Here is a 16846-nt window from a genome sequence, read left to right on the forward strand (position 1 = left end):
CCAGCAATAACTGAGTAGTGCCCATTAGGGGGACCCCTGTAGGTACCCTCACATTCTTGAGTAAATATCATGACATTAAGCTCAAGGTGTGACACAGCTGGCAGAATAACCCTTGAAAATGTTTTGCCTTTCAGCTGCAGAAGTTCTTCTAACAAAGTGGATGTTAGAAGAAGCTCCCAGGCACCCCTGGCTATGTCTATAGCTCATTATCTCCTCATTACAGGGAACCTGAAGGGGATGAGGAAAATGCATTCTGAAAGATGCATTCATGTTTTATTGATTGCCAACAGAGCTCAAGTCTCTGAATTCTCACACTTTGGGATATTTTGTTAGGAAAATAAGCACAGTAGGCCCTTGTTTACATGCCCTCTTCCTCCTGGTACAATTGATTCCAGCATAGCAGAAAATTGAGCATCTTCCCCAATTAGGTTCTCATGAGTCACCTCCACACACGAGCTAAAGTGAGGCTTTCAGGGAGCATATTACTTATTATCTCAGAGGATTGAAAACATTCCACTAATTGAATCTCCTCTGTGAATGAATGAATGAATGAATGAATGAATGAATTTAATGAGGCCCAAAGAAATAGACAGGCTTCCTCACAGTCATAAAACCAGTGAGTGAGGACTTAGGTTGGGACTCAGATTTCCTACTATTTTCATCACACTTTTTAACTATTCTAACAAACCTGTGTATATTCTCCTATTTCATGAGAAAAAAAATAATAAAGTGGTATTTTTAAAGTCCTCTACAGTGTTGTGAAAACACATAATCCAGAACCATATAAGTGTGATTAATAATTAGACTTGTATAGAACCCAGATTGTATTAAGAGTTGACACACTGGGGAGGCTGTTGTGTTGGACTATGTGCGATAATAGATAGGTGAAGAAATTAGGACATCTCATTGTGGCATAAAGACACAGTTTGGTGGAGGCATGAGAGTTGTCTAGAGGAGGAAGGAATTGGTTGATTCATTTTTCAATATTTATTTTTTAGAGAGAGATAGCGAACAAGTGAACAACCAAGGGAGGGGCAGAGAGGGGGAGACAAAGGATCCAAAGCAGGCTCTGAGCTGATGTGAGGCCAGGAACTGTCAGATCATGACTTGAGCCAAAGTAGGACACTTAACCAAGTGAGCCACTCAGGCACCCAGGAATTGAGTGATTCTTAAGGGCAAAGGCACGTAGAACCAGTGGGGGAGATGATTATGAGCATGGACTTTGAAATCAGATAGAATGATTAGTATAAGTTTGGGCAAAATATTAAAATTCTTGAGTTTCAGTTTTTGTGCCTACAAAATGGAGATTAGAATACTTGGCTTATATAGTTGTTTTGAAAATTGTATTAGTCCTAATTAATAGTAACTTTTTTTTTTTTATCAGAGGGCTATTACATGTTAGGAAGTATTTTAACCATTTCACATGTGTTAATTTATATCTGTCTACACCCAATGCTGTGAAGCAGGAGCTATTATCTGTGTTTGACCAACAGACAAATTGAGACACAGAAAAAGAGCTTCTCATCAGATCCAAGATTTTGTTTGTTTGTTTGTTTTACTAAGACAAAGTGAACTCAGCAACCATGAAGTTTACTGCTATGCTAGATAGAGCATATTTTACTGGATGTACTTTACTGAATACATAGTAATTGCTCAAAAAAGGTAGTTATATTATTATTATCCTTTATATAAATTAATGATGGTGGTAAAAAAGGAGGAGGAGAAGAAGGAGAAAGAGGAAGAACAAGGAGAAGGAGGGGAAGGAGAAGAGCTGTGAAGGAGGAGAGGAAGAGAAAGAACAAAAGGAGGAAGAGAGGAAGAGGAAAAATAGGAGGAAAAGAAAAGGAGGAACAGGAGAAGCAGCAGCAACAAAGGAGTAGAAGATAATAATTAAGGGACTTGCCCAAGTTCACGTATGCTGGAGAAGCTAACTTACGCTGAGTAAAAACTATCCTAAAAATGTCAGTAGATTAATATTTAAAAATTATGTTCTTATTCATGTTATGTGTTGACTATGAGTTAGCAGAGGGATGTAGGGAAAATATACTTATCACAGTCACTCAAAGACCCAAAACAAGGGAGGCATGATCGCAGCATGTCCATCAGTGATCACCATAATAAGGGAGAGGGAATGTAACAAATCAAGCCCTGCTCAGTATTGATACAAGTCCCTTCTACTAACACTGAATGTCCAAGACAAACTGCACATCACACGTAATTTTAGAGTGTGTAAGAAAATTCCGCCACACCATGTGCTCTGAATAAGAAGAAATTGTACATTTATGGTCTTAGTGATTTCTATCATTAGTAAGCAGGAAAGATAAAAAAAAAACCCAGAAGTCTGGGTAGATATTAGGGTTTTTGTTTTTTTGTTTTTTTTTTTTACATATTGTTGAGACACAATGTTACATTAGTTTCAGATGAACAACATAGCAGTTCAATAATTCTACACATTGTACTATAATCACCACTACTATATTGACTGTCACCATAAAACACCATTACAATAAGATATTAGTTCTTAAGGAACTTTTAAACTAACTTTTTTAATACTTTCTGGATTAGTTTTCTATGGCCACATCACAAATAACCACAAATTTAGTGGGTTAAAGCAACATACATTTATTATTTCAATTTTCTGAGGTAAGAAGTCTAGGTGCTCTCAGCGGGGCTCTCTGATTAATGTGTCACAAGGCTGAAGTCAAGAGCTCTGCCATGCTGGACTTCTGGGTTTGAGAAAAGAAATCTAGTTAGCTGTGACTATGTACCATTTTCTCATGGAATCTGGAGGCAGAGCCTTTCATTGCTACTAGAGACTGCCCACATCCCTTTTCACATGGCTTCTTCAAGGAATAATGTGTCAGGTCCATCTCAAACTTTTAATTCCTCTGGTTTCTCCTTTTGCCACACCATCTAGATATAGCTCTCTGATTTTAAGAACTTATCAGGCCCACCCAGATCCTCTCCTCAACTGATATCCATTGTGATACGTAACATAACACGAGCATGGAAGTGATAGCTCAGTGTATTCCCAAGTTTTGGGGTTAAAGTAGAATATCTCTGATGAAACATTTTAGCGAATTTCCCTGCCATACCGTTGACATTGACCAATGATTTGCCTTCCAAAGCAGTATCCTCTTCACTGCCAAGAACTACATCCCAGACTAGAAGATCATCTTTTTTTTTTTTTAATTTTTTAAAAAATGTTTTATTTATTTCTAGGAGCGAGAGAGAGAGACAGCGCTAGCAGGGGAGGGTCGGAGAGAGAGGGAGTCACAGACTGAAACAGGCTCCAGGCTCTGAGCTGGCAGTCAGCACAGAGCCCGGCGTGGGGCTCGAACCCACGAACCGCGAGATCATGACCTAAGCAAAAGTTGGACGCTTAACCGACTAAGCCACCCAGGCGCCCCTAGAAGATCATCTTTCAATTAAGTTGCTGAGAGGATACTTTGACCACTAGAAACTAAATTAAATACCATTCTGTTGACTGTTTTTTCCTCACATATCAGAAATGATGGAGGCAAGGCAAGGATACTAGTTTTCTATTGCTGCTGTAACAATTTACCACTAACATAATGGCTTAAACAGTCCAAATATCTTATCTTACAGTCCTAGATGTAAGAAATCTGAGACAGGTCTCAGTGGGCCAAAATCAAGTTGTCATCAGTGATGTGTTTCTTTCTATAGACTTTAGGGAAAACTGGTATTTACCTTTTACAAGTTCTAGAGGCTTCCCACATTTCTTAGCTCATGGCCCCATTCCTCCATCTTCAAAGTATACAATGGGAAGTGGAGATTTAACATTTCATCTCTCTGCTCTTTCATTCATAATTGCAGCTCTCTGTAAGCAAATAGTCTTTAAAGGTTCTGAAAGATTCTTTGTTTTAATGACCTAATGTAATTAGATACAACAAACCCAGGTAAATCTCAAGATCCATACCCTTAATCGTATACACAAAATCTCTTTTGCGATGTAAGGTAACACATTTACAGATTTCAGGGATTGGGACAATAGAAAACTTTGGGAGTCATGTTTCTGTCTTCTACATTAACTTAACCAAATAAAGTACACATGTATTCTGAAGATTCTTATATTTCTCAGGTCTTCCAGAAGCATTTGGAATTATAAACCAAAAGGACTGCTGCAATCTTTCCCCATATATTCCCTGCTCCTCCTGAAAACTTGCTTCATTTTTTTTTCCTTCACAGCAGAACCTCCTTTTCTCTTTATCCCATCCGCATAACAATGACTGTCAACATCTCCAGATTTTATGATATGGATCTATCCACTGCAGAGGTTGTCTTGGCTGTGTCTCAGACCATATTTCCAAAGGAAATAATAGCAAGGGCCCTTCTCTTGGTCTAATAAGCCATGCAGAGTGTTATAGGATGCCCTTTAACCAATGAATATATAAATAAAATGTGGTATATTTATACAGTAGAATAATATTTAGTAATAAAAATGAAAAATACTGATACATGCTACAACATGGACAGACCTTGTTGGACATAGCATAGAAATATGCTATGTGAGAGAAGATACACAGACAAACACACACAGAAAATCCACATATTTAACTACACTTTTCATATCAAATGTCCAGATTAGGCAAATACATAGAAACAGAAAGTAGATTAGTGGTTACCTAGAATTGAGAGTGAATGAGAAGTGACTGATAATGGGTATGAGGGTTATTTTTGACATGATAATATGTCCTAAAATGAATGGTGGTGGTGGTTGTGATGATTACATAATTCTTTGACCATACTAAAAATCATTGAATTCTACACTTTAAATGTGTGAATTGTATAGTATGTGGTTTATATCTCATAAAACTATATTCTGCTTTGAAAAGAAATGCATGATATATCTTTTCTTATAGTCAGTACTTATTTATCTGAAAATTAGAAAATGGGAAAAAAAGACCCTGGGTATTTAATACCAATGCTAAGACATATATGGATTAAAGATAATTAAAATTATGCATTGCACATACTTTCTAGATCTTATCTTATATTCTATTACTCTATATCCAGAGTTAATTGACTGGTTTTCTTAACAAAGGAATATTAAAAACATTATATTAGGAGCTAAACCAAAAAAAAATGAAAACTTTATGACATTAATAAAAAAGAAAAGGAAGTTATCCAATTAACAGGATATAACAAAAGATAAATTCTACAAATCAGAAATATAATTAGATGTTATTTATTTGCCGACCAAGCAATTGGGCAATCTATAGCAAATGATATCTATGAAACGGTTTGCAGTATTCAGTGTAGTTTTAACTTAAATTTATAATTCTCTTTACACTCCAGGGCAAGAACGTAAATAGTTCAAAGCAGTTTGCAGCTAAAATGATTGAGCAGCTAAATTGAGACCTTAAAGTTGGGTATGTCAGCTATCTGTAGTATATATTTTTATGTTGTATGTATTATTTATGTACTGATATATTAGTACATAGCATTTATTACATAATTACCCAGTCTTCAAAATGAGGATGATATCTTTGTTTAATTCTTCCTTAATGACTAATAGAAGTGGACTAAATGGGAATACAGAAATGTTGTCCTTATACATATAGGCTAAATGGAGATACCTTAAGCTCTTCATATGTATATGTGTATGCCCATGTGGATATGTGTGTGTGTGTGTGTGTGTGTGTGTGATGTGCAAACTTGGTAGCTGCAGAAATGCATCATGAGGGAACTAACACTTGTTCCTACTGCCTTCATGATCCAAGTCCAACATCAATGTAGGATAGTTAGATCCTTCAAATGAGATTTTGTCACATTTATATACAGGTGACATTTAGCACCTGGCGATTGCACTTCATTACAGTTTTTGATTCTCTGTCCAGTTCAGCTCTTCTCTAAGGAATTCTTCCCAATTAGTAGCTGGATGGCTTAGAGTATTGGGTAAACAAAGTTTCTTGTTTGTTTCTGAATATGTTCCCTTTATATCTCTGGCAATAGAAATAACTTAAAGTAATTTAGGAGAAGAGAAAACAAATAGGGTCCTGGAAATAGTGCTGAGAGACTATTACCACATGATCACATTCTAGTTTAGAGTTTCCAGCTGTTTGATTGTGAATAGGGAGGTCCAGCATTTCTGGGAAAGAGGTTGAGAAATAGTGCCTAGTACTTTTTAAATTGTTTTGTTATTTATATTTCCTGTGATTTGTACTTGAGGATTGCTTCTAGCTCTCCCAATCTGTATGTCACATGTGGTTTATGAGTCAGAGCTGACCTCACAGCAAGGGAGCCTCAAAAATTGTGCTGTACATGGTCCCATGAACATGTTTGTAAATTGTAAATTTGTATGAATATTGCCGTCCTTAGGATCAGCATGCAAAATTGGTCAGTAGTACTAAATATTTCTTTTTTAAAAAACTGCTTTCTCATAATTTTTAATAAAAATACATAGAAATTAAAACCACCCAGAAGCTCCTGGGTGGCTCATTTGGTTAAGCGTCTGACTTCAGCTCAGGTCAAGATCTTGCAGTTCAAGCCCCACATTGGGCTCTGTGCTGACAGCTCAGAGCCTGGAGCCTACTTCAAATTCTGTGTCTCCCTGTCTCTCTGCCCCTATCCCACTCACACTCTGTCTCTCTTTGTCAGAAAAAAGTAAACATTCAAAAAAAATTTAAAGACACCCAGAAAAGTACAAAGAAGGAAATAAAACTTATATGTGCATTTCATCATTACGCAAAAACTGTTATCATTGTTATCGATAGGTGAACATCATCCCAAAAACATCAGTATTTTAGGATGGGAAGATTTGTCAATTGCATGTTCAAACATTAAAAATTTTAGATAGTGCTGAGGTTCTTTGAAAGAAGGAAGGAGTATTTTCCTTTTTTATAGGGAAGTTGTGTTTTCCTTGAAATAAATATGTAGTGGTTAGACTCCATGTAGTGCATAGAATTGCAAAATCTGTGGTTCACATACATATATATTCATATTTAGAAGTAGTAATAAGTAGTAATTAAAATTATGTTTGTGTCACCATGGAAAATAGAGCCTCCTCTGTCAACATAGAGAAATAAGTACCATGAACAATGTTGCTAACTTACTTTCAGGAAATTATCTCTCTTAACAAATGATGAGTTTAAAAAAGTTTATCCCACCATTTTTAAATAGCTACTTATATTTCTGTTTCATTTCTGTCATGGGCAGATCCTAAAATGGCCCCCAGTTATGCTTATCTTTTGGTATTAATACCAGAAGAGATTGTATAACTCCTCCTTCTTGCGTGTGGGCTGGATCTATAACTTGCTCTTAACCTATAGAATATGGCAGAGTTTATGAAATGTTACTCCCTTGGTTATGTTACCTTATTTGGGAAAGATACTGGGAATCACTGCATGATTATAATACATTTAAGACTCAGTATTTTATGGAGACCTACATTAGTTTCTTTCACACTTCTGATGGTGTTTAAGAAGTAACCTACCATATCATAAACTGCCTCTGAAGAGAACGGTATAATAGACAGCTGCAGGGCTGCACAATTAATCCTCAAAACAACTTTATGTGGGATGGTACTTCATTCCTATTTTGTTGTTGATGAAGCAATTTAAGTGAATTATCCAGTCACTCTTAGTACACGGCAGGATGGGAGACTCTGATGGTTAATTTTATGTATCTACCTGACTGGGCCAGGGGGTGCTCAGCCAATTGGTCAAGCATTAATCTGTATGTGTCTGTGAGGATGTTTCTGGATATGTAAGATTTAACAGACTGAGTAAAGTAGATTGTTTTCCCTAAAGTGAGTGAGTCTTATGCAGTCAATGGGAGGCCTGAATAGAACAAAAAGGCTGACTTTCTGGTAAGAAGAAATTCCTCCTGCCTGGCTGCTTTGAGCTGGGACTTTGGTTCTTTCCTGCCTTCTGAAACTATATCATTGGCTCTTCTGGGTCTTCAGCTAGCTGACTGCAGCTCTTGAGACTTCTCAGCCTCCATAATTATGTGAGCCAATTCTCTATAATAAATACATACAGAGACATAGATACAGATATAGTTATAGATATTTCCATCTTACTGGTTTTGTTTCTCCAGAGAATCCTAATATAGAACTCAAACACTGGCCTTTGTAATCTCAAAGCAAATACCTTTTCTACCATTATTCTTCTTTCCTGTGAATAAAAATATGGCTTGGTTTTTATGATAATACTTGGCAAGTAATAAAAATCCCTTACTAACTATACACCATAAAATGTGTTTTTGCAATCATCATCTCAATTGTTTTAAAACATTTACTCTTTTTAGAAAGTTCCTCTCTTTCTTACACTTTTTTACATCAAAATGTAAAATAAATAGGAGAGGAGATGGCTGATTTGAGTGTGGGCAGTTGAGAACACTGATCACCCTCAACCCACTCTTGAAATTCTAGAACCCCACAGAGCATATCTTGAAGAAACAATAAATATTTAAGCTGGTCTTTATTATACCTTTGGGGATATGGAATATGGGAATTATTATCTTCATCATAAAAAGGAAACTGAGTTTAAGCTAGGTTCTCATGGCAATAGCATGCTTTCAGTAACACCTAAATAGAGGTATCCTTATCAGGACTACTAGAATTCTGACATTATCACTCCTCAGAGGTCAATCCCAAAGAGGTTGGTCCTTCCCAGTTAAATGCTTATCCAAGTCATTTCTGAGCATTTCCAGACTGTTTAATATTTCAGATATCCTATAGAAAACCATTCAGTGTTACTGACAATGTCTATCCAAAAAAAATGTTAAGAAAATAGTTCTTATGTCATATCAACAGCACAGCTGTTGTGAAATCCAGTGTAAGTCTAATGGTTAACAGAAATTTTTACCTGTGTGACCTTAGGCAACTTTCTCGGCTTCTCTTACTTAGTTTCTTTCCCCGAAAATGGGGATAGTGGTGCTGTCTCATGTAATTGGGACAATTGAAGTAGTGTATGCAACAATACTCATATTTAAGAGCCAGTTGTATTTACTATCAATAGATAAATGAATTCTTTGTAAGATAAATATTATTTAAATTTTCAAATCTCTAATTGTACCTATAGAAATCATAGAAAATCAATGGCAGATTGCCTCCATGAAGGGCAGCACATTTTGTATAATATAACAAAATCGAATTTCAATTTATCTTCAGTAAGATCAAGTTCTAGCAACACATTGAAGTATCAGATGCCAAATTGTCTCAATCAGACCAATATGAAGTGTCTCATGTTTAATAGAATGAGATGATTGGTTTGTTGCTTGTTATGCTAAAATGCAGTTTGCCCACAAAACTGGAGTTCAGAATTGATGCAGCCTTGCAGTGAATGGAGCTCTATATAGGATTACAGATAAACCACCCCCCCCCTTTTTATAAATCTCCTGTCCTGTTTGTGGCTCATTACTTTCCAGAACATAATGAAGACCAAAGGCTTACAATATAGAAAACAGGTCAGTCAGAAAGCACAAAGGCAAGAATTTGGGGTTTCCTTGTGGTTTTGGTGATGCCTCATCTCCTCCTAGAGTAGCATGCAGTGTGGAGCAGGAAGAATCACCTGTCTGACCCTAGGGGAGGTGATTCTTGCCCTCATAACCTGCAGATTCTTATGCCAGAATGTGAAGATTGATAGGTCACTGTCAGACTCCATGTACTTTCAGGAAAATGCACTAACAAATGAGGATCCCCACTGAGTTTTCAGTTAACTCATTAACAATTTTAAACACCTGGGCTGAGCTCCTGCAGAGAGCTGGTGTAGTCTCTGTACTGGATCATAGCTCACATGGTCAGAGAAAGTTGGTTCCTTATCTAAGTACCCAAAGTCTTTCAAATCTGGCTCCCAGAAAAGAGCTGTCATCCTAAAATGGAAATAAATCTATAAATCAAGATATTTAGGTGTTAATTCTTCTGTCACTTAACTCTTTTGGTCCCTGGTGTTATTTAGCTATTCTAGGACTTTGGATGCTGACTGCGAGATTGAAATTACTGCAATCTGTGTTTAAGCAAAGACGGAAACTGAAGGTCACAGAATTTAGGAATTTTGTGTAAGTCCCACAGCTGGTAAGCAGTAGAGTCAGCTTTGAATCAGGTGTGTTAGTGCCAGAACCCATATTTTTAAAGCCTTTCTTACATCTCCTGCTGTCCTGAATACTTATCAAATCATTCTGAACAGGTTTCAGTGTGAATCACTGCTTTGCACAGAACCCAGTCTTCTCTTTTACTAACTCTGATCTTGGACAAATTAGTTTTTCTGAGTCTCTGTTTCCTCCTTTTACTGTAAAATGTAAATGGGGGATAATCATAGAAATTAAGTCATATTTTTCAAGGATTAAATGGATTTTTGTTCATAAAGGGCTTAGAAAAGTACTTCAATAAATAGTGGTTATTTTTCTTATTATCATCATTATTATGGCCTGATGCTACATAAAGACTTTAAACAAAATGAGAAGTAGAACCAGTACCAATTGACAGACACAAGTATCAATCATATCCAAGCAGTTTAATAAAAGCAAAGATCACATGTCCATAAATGCCACACTGAAACTACTACTATTTATGACAAATGTGTGTTGAGACTGAAGTCATATGGGCTTCTTAGTGTGGAAACAACATTAGAATCATCTTAGAAGCTTTAAAAAATATGCATGAGCAAGTCCATTTGAGGCCAATTAAAATAGAATTTTGGGTATCCTTACATTTTTAAAGTATCCCAACACCAGTTGATTTGGAGTTAGGGAAGGACCAGTTTATGAAGAGTTTCGAATTCCAAAAATAGTTATTATTTACGGAGGGAGATGGGACTAGAAAATGTTCTAGCTGAGAGTACATCTTTTCTTCCCATGTGCTGAACACTGCTGTCTTCCTGGGTTAAAATATATAAAATTCTAGTTCTCTCCATTTCTTAAAGTTCATATAAACACCCTTCCTGTGACTTGGTTATTCCAAATTTTATCTCTCACTGGCAGCCACCCCAATTCTATTTAAAAGATAATCATTTCCATTCTGACCTTAAATCTCTCTTTTTGTCTGGTTGGCTAAGTATTCGAGAAATGCATTCAGAAATGTTTAAGATCTTGGTTATTAAGACCACTGTAACATTGTCAGGTAAAAATATAAAGAAGAAGTAAACAACATTTAATTTGTTTGTTCTCAGTATAGCTTTATTTCTTTCAGTTTTAGACATCATTTTCCATTTCTTTTTATGGAGTAAGGGCCAAGAATGCATGTGAGCTCAAAGACTGACTTAACTCTCCCATCATTGAAGCATGCCATATCCTCTTCTGAGAAGGAACTAATAAGAGTAATCTTTTGGGGGTGATTTAAACACTTCCTTGTAAAAGATTTCCCTGTGTCCAAGCTGGTAGGTCAACTGGGCTTTTAGACTGTGATTGTGAATTAACAGGGGAACCATTTCTAAATCTGAGTGTTTATACAGTCTTCAGTTCATTAAAGCCTTCTCTCTATATGTAGACTTGGTCAGCCCCCAGTTGTTTTAGTTGTGTTAATTTAAGATGTTCGTGTAATTCAGGCTTCTCCTCTAATAGGAAGACAGGAGCATGAGATGAAGGGATAGTGGCTGTTCCGAAAGAGGTCATGGTCCATCTATGCATGTTTTGGAGGGAGATGGAAAATGACACTTCAAAGGCATGACTTCAAGATACATGCCAAATATGGAAAGGGAAAGCTTTTCTAAAGCACAGTGGAACAACATCTAATTCAATCTCACTCAAGACCTGTTTCAGGAGGTAATCTTGAATCGAGTCCTATAGGGCTTCTCTATGTTGAGAACACAAAAGCACTGCCTATATACAAAAGTCTGGAGAGGAAAGCAAATAAGGTTTGCACACAGGGCTGAAATAGCATGGGGTGACATGAGTGAGTCAGAGATATGGGCTGAGAACACAGCAGGCATTTTTGTGGTAAGAGCTTGGCTTTTTCCATCTTTATAAACATTTCCATCTTTATAAACATTTCAGGTTTTTAAGCAGGAGAGTGGTATGATTTGGTTCGAACCACAGTTAGAGAAGAAGGAACTTTTGAGAACTACATTTAAAAGTCACCTAGTGAGGTCAGAAATGAGCAGATTGTTGAGGGAATTCCACATTGTATCATCTAAGGAACACATAAAAGAGCTTTGACAGATTTTAGGCTGGAAGGAGTCGGATCAGTGTAAGGCATCTGGTGCCATGTAGAAGAGTGAGAACATATTTTATCTTTAATTCCTAGTCACTAAAAGATCTATTAGTTTTTGGAGACATATTTGAGTAAAACATTTAAAAAAAAACAATAACAATAACAACTCTGAATGTTTGGAGTTGTCCTAAGATGGGAAAGTTTGTAAGTTGCTTCTGATTGGTCACTGGTTGGAGACAGGGGTGCAGATATTCAACCAGTATAGTATAGACTAGGTATATTTATGTCATTTGCAAAGCTCTGTGCCCTTGTAGAGAACTCTCATCACCATCTGTGGCCACCACAAAATGTGCTGATGAGATAAACCACAGAAGGGTCACCAGCAGAGCAACCTCCCTCAAGGACTGAGATGGAAGTTCAGATAATGAGAATTCTTTGTACTCATTCTGGACCCAATCTTTCAATTAGAAGCCAATAATGAAGCAAAGGTCCTTAAAAATCTGTGGCCTTCACCTTGTAACCAAAAGGACATGATTCAAAGAGTTCTTGATTGGATCCTCCTGGCAAGGGACCTTACCTCATTTTTTCCACTGACTATCATGATTCACAGGGCACAAATTCATCTTTACAATTGCATTTACTGAATATCTTTTATTTTTCTTTCCAGAAAATTGGAGGTAAAATATGGCTCCTGAAATGGTGCATTTTAATAGAAAGGATATTTTTTTAATGTCTCTATTTTATTTTGAGAGACAGACACAGAGAGCAAGAGGGGGAGGGGCAGAGAGAGAGGGAGTCACAGAATCCGAAGCAGGCTCCAGGCTCTGAGCTGTAAGCACAGAGCCCGATGTGGGGCTCGAACCCACGGACTATGAGATCATGACCTGAGCTGAAGTCGGACGCTTAACCAACTCAGCCACCCAGGTACCCTAATAGAAAGGACATTTTAAGGTACAATCAAAATAATAGTTGTGGATGTATTTGTGTGTATAATAATACATGATTTGTATAATATATGTCTTTAATACATCACCTTATGATGTATAATATTCTAGAGAAGATGGGAAGGGATATGAATAAATTTATGAATATGAATAAGAATAATATTCATGGTGATTATTAGAACAGTGAGGAAGTAGATGGTATTCAAATAGCTCTTCCTTTAGTTTAATACCACTTCAGTAACAAACATGGGCCAGTTTGGTGCCCAGCCGAAATGAGATACACAATCATTTTACTTGATGTTTCACTTGGACTTAAAGTTTCCTGTAAATCTTTTCTTTTCAGTATTATTAAAAAAGAATTGGCATCCATCACAATTTAAGTTTAAGGTGGACAGAATGATGGTTTGATTTACATATTTTTTTATTTAAAAATCTTTTTAATGTTTATTACTGAGAGAGAGACACAGTGCAAGCAGGGTAGGGGCAAAGACAGGGAGACACAGAATCTGAAGCAGGCTCCTGGCTCTGAGCTGTCAGCACACAGCCCGATGCACGGCTGGAACTCATAAACAGGTCAGGACCGGAGCTGAAGTGGGACACATACTACTGAGCCACCCATGTGCCCCTGTTTAACATATATTTTAAAATGATCACCGCAGTAGATTCAGCTAATTTCTCTCCCCCCGCCCCATCTATCTATCTAGGTAGATAGTTTCATGTAAATAGATATACAAATACAGTAAAAAGAATGAAAAAAAAGGAAAGCATTTTTTCCTTGTGGTGAGAACTAGGATTTACTCCTTTTTTTTTTTTTATCCAATTTTTTTTTCTAATTTTTNTTACTCTCTTAACAACTTTCTCGTCTGTCGTACACCAGTGTTAGCTCTAGTCATCATGTTGTGCATTGCATCACTAGTGTGCATTTATCTTATAACTGTAAGTTTGTACCTTTTGATTACCTTCCCCCAGGTCCCCTTCACACACCTTCTTTCTCTGGTAACCACAAGTCTGACCTCTTTTTCTGTGATTTTTGTTTTGTTTTGAAGATTCCACATATAAGTGGGATCATATAGTATTAGTCTTTTCTCTCTTTTTTTTTTTTTTTNAGTGTCCATCAACAGATGAATGGATCAAGAAGATGTGGTATTAGTCTTTTTTCTGCCTGACTTCAGTTAGCATAATACCTTCAAGGTCCATCCATGTTGTCACAAATGGTAGGATTTCCTCATTTTTTATGACTGAAACACACACACACACGCACACACAATATTTTTTTATCCATTCATACATTTTTGAACACTTAGGTTGTTTACATGCCTTAGCTGTTGTAAATAATGCTGCCATGAACATGGGAGTACAGAAATCTTTTTGAGTTAGTGCTTTCATTTCCTTTGGATATATTCTCAGAAGTAGAATTTCTGGATCATATGGTAGTTCTATATTGAATTTTTAAAAAACTCTCCATTGCCATAGAGGCTACCAATTTAAAATTCCACCAGCAGTGCACAAAAGTGCTCTTTTCTCTACATCCATGCCAGCATTTCTAATTTCTTATCTTTTTGATGATGATGGCCATTCCACAGGCAAGATGTGATATCCCAGTGTGGTTTTAATTTTCACTTCCCTAATGACTAGGGGGTTAAGGTTCTCTTCATGCACCTGTTGGTAACTGTTGGTGTTTTGTGTATCTTTAGAAAATGGGAATTCAATTCCATTTATCATTTGTTTTATTAGAGAGAGAGAACATACAAGTGGGGGTGGGGGGAAGAGGGGAAGAGAGAGAGAGAATCTTAATCAGACTCCATGCTCAGCCCAATGTGGGGCTCAGTGCCATAATCCAGGGTCATGACCTGAGCCAAAATCAAGAGTCAGACACACAACCAACTAAGCCACACAGACACCCCTTTTTATTTCCATTGATCATTTTAATTGGTTTATTTGATAGTTTGCTATAGAGTTGTATGAGTTTATTACATTTTTTGGATATTAAATCATTAGATGTTTATAACATTTTTTGGATATGAAACCCTTTTTTGCTTTGCAAATATTTTTTTTCTATTCTGTAAGTTTTATTTTTCACTTTGTTAATAGTTTCTTTTGCTTTGCAGAAGATTTTTCATTTGATGTAGTCTTGCCTGTTTATTTTTTTTATTACTTGTGCTTCATATCAAAAATTATTATCAAAACTTATGTCAAAGAGCTTTCTTCCTATGTTTTCTTCTACTCTGATGGGGTAATTTCCAAGGTCGTATCCTCCAGATCACTGATTCTTTCTTCTGCATGGTTGGGAAGTTCTATTAAAACTCTCTATTTAAATTCTTTGGTTCAACTATTGCATCTTTCAGCTCTAGGATTTCTGAGTTTTATTTGTTTGTTTTGATGGCTGCTATTGCTTGTCAGACTTCCTTTTTTGTTCATGTATTGTTTTCCTAATTGTATTTAGTTCTTGGTGTTTTCTTATTGTTCACTAAACATCCTTAAAAGGACAATTCTGAATTCTGTGTCCAACAGTTCATAATTTCCATTTGCTTAGGTCACTTATTGGAGTTTTGTCAGTTTCCTTTGGTGATGTCATATTTACCTTAATTTTTTTTATGTTGGTGTCTCTGAATAGGAGTAATTGGGCTCCTCTCCCAGAATTTATAGATTTGTTTGGCAGGTACAGTTCACCAGTCACCTCACTTTGGGTTACTGGATGTGTGTCTGCTGGTAATGTTCTTGGCAAGGGTGTGAGGGGCTTCTGTTATCCTCTTTTTAGGGCTAAGGGAACAGCTTGAGCTCTGAGGACAGGATTTAGGTTGGTAGAGGCTGGCTACTGGTGAGAACAGTTAGATAAGGCTGCTAGTTTGGTTCCCTATGCAAGTGAGGCTATATAGCAGACTCCATGGTTACCTGTATTATCTGGTCAGGTTTACTAGATAGTCACAACTGGGTACCTACATTCAGTAATAATTGGGGTTATGAATTAACTGGGCAGCAAGATGGAACCCAGAACCTGATACACCTCATTATTTGGGGACAAAAATCAGGCCTGAGTATGCACTGAATTCATGATCTGGTGAGGCTGCTGGTCTTGCTCTTCAGATGGGGGAGGCTTTGCTCAAGTACATATGGCTGTGGGATGGGCTATGCAACTTCTTGTATGATCCATTTAGATTCCCCGATCACACAAGCCTAAGGCTGTTTTCACCCACGATTGGGACTATGAATTAGATTCCCTGCCCATGCATAGTGGAAGAAACAGCTCTAATGCCAGTGAAGCTCTTTGTTCTTTGTCTTAACTCAAGCTGAACCAAACCCCAAATTCCATGGCTGAATAGGGCCACTGACTTTGTTTTGCAATCCCTGGAATCTGCATGCCTTTCTCTAGGCTCTGGCAACACCAGACTGCCTTCTGGTCAGATGGGGCAGGAAGATACTCTCCACAGTGGTTGTAATTCAGCTCCTTGCCTGGTCATCGGCAAAACAGACTCTAGGGCCAGCAAAACTCCTCATTTGAAGATCTGAATCAGGCACATCCCTGCCTAGTTCCATAGTCAGATACTGACCCCAACTTGGTTCTGCCACTTGACATTTACAATCAGTTTATGGTTGCAACCATGGAACCAGTGTAAAATCACATGTGCTGATTAAAAATTTTAGAGCACTGTACTTGGGATCTATTAGGTTGAGTCATACAAAGTCGCCAATATTTAAACATTTTAACATAGAATGTTAAACCTAGAAAATGACAATTTTTAGGGTTCAAAGTAAGAGAAGTTTCATTTGGTCTTTGCTGGAACACAGAGAG

This window comes from Crocuta crocuta, unplaced genomic scaffold (assembly GCF_008692635.1).
Source record: "Crocuta crocuta isolate KB4526 unplaced genomic scaffold, BGI_CrCroc_1.0 scaffold152, whole genome shotgun sequence".
Taxonomy (NCBI): Eukaryota; Metazoa; Chordata; class Mammalia; order Carnivora; family Hyaenidae; genus Crocuta; species Crocuta crocuta.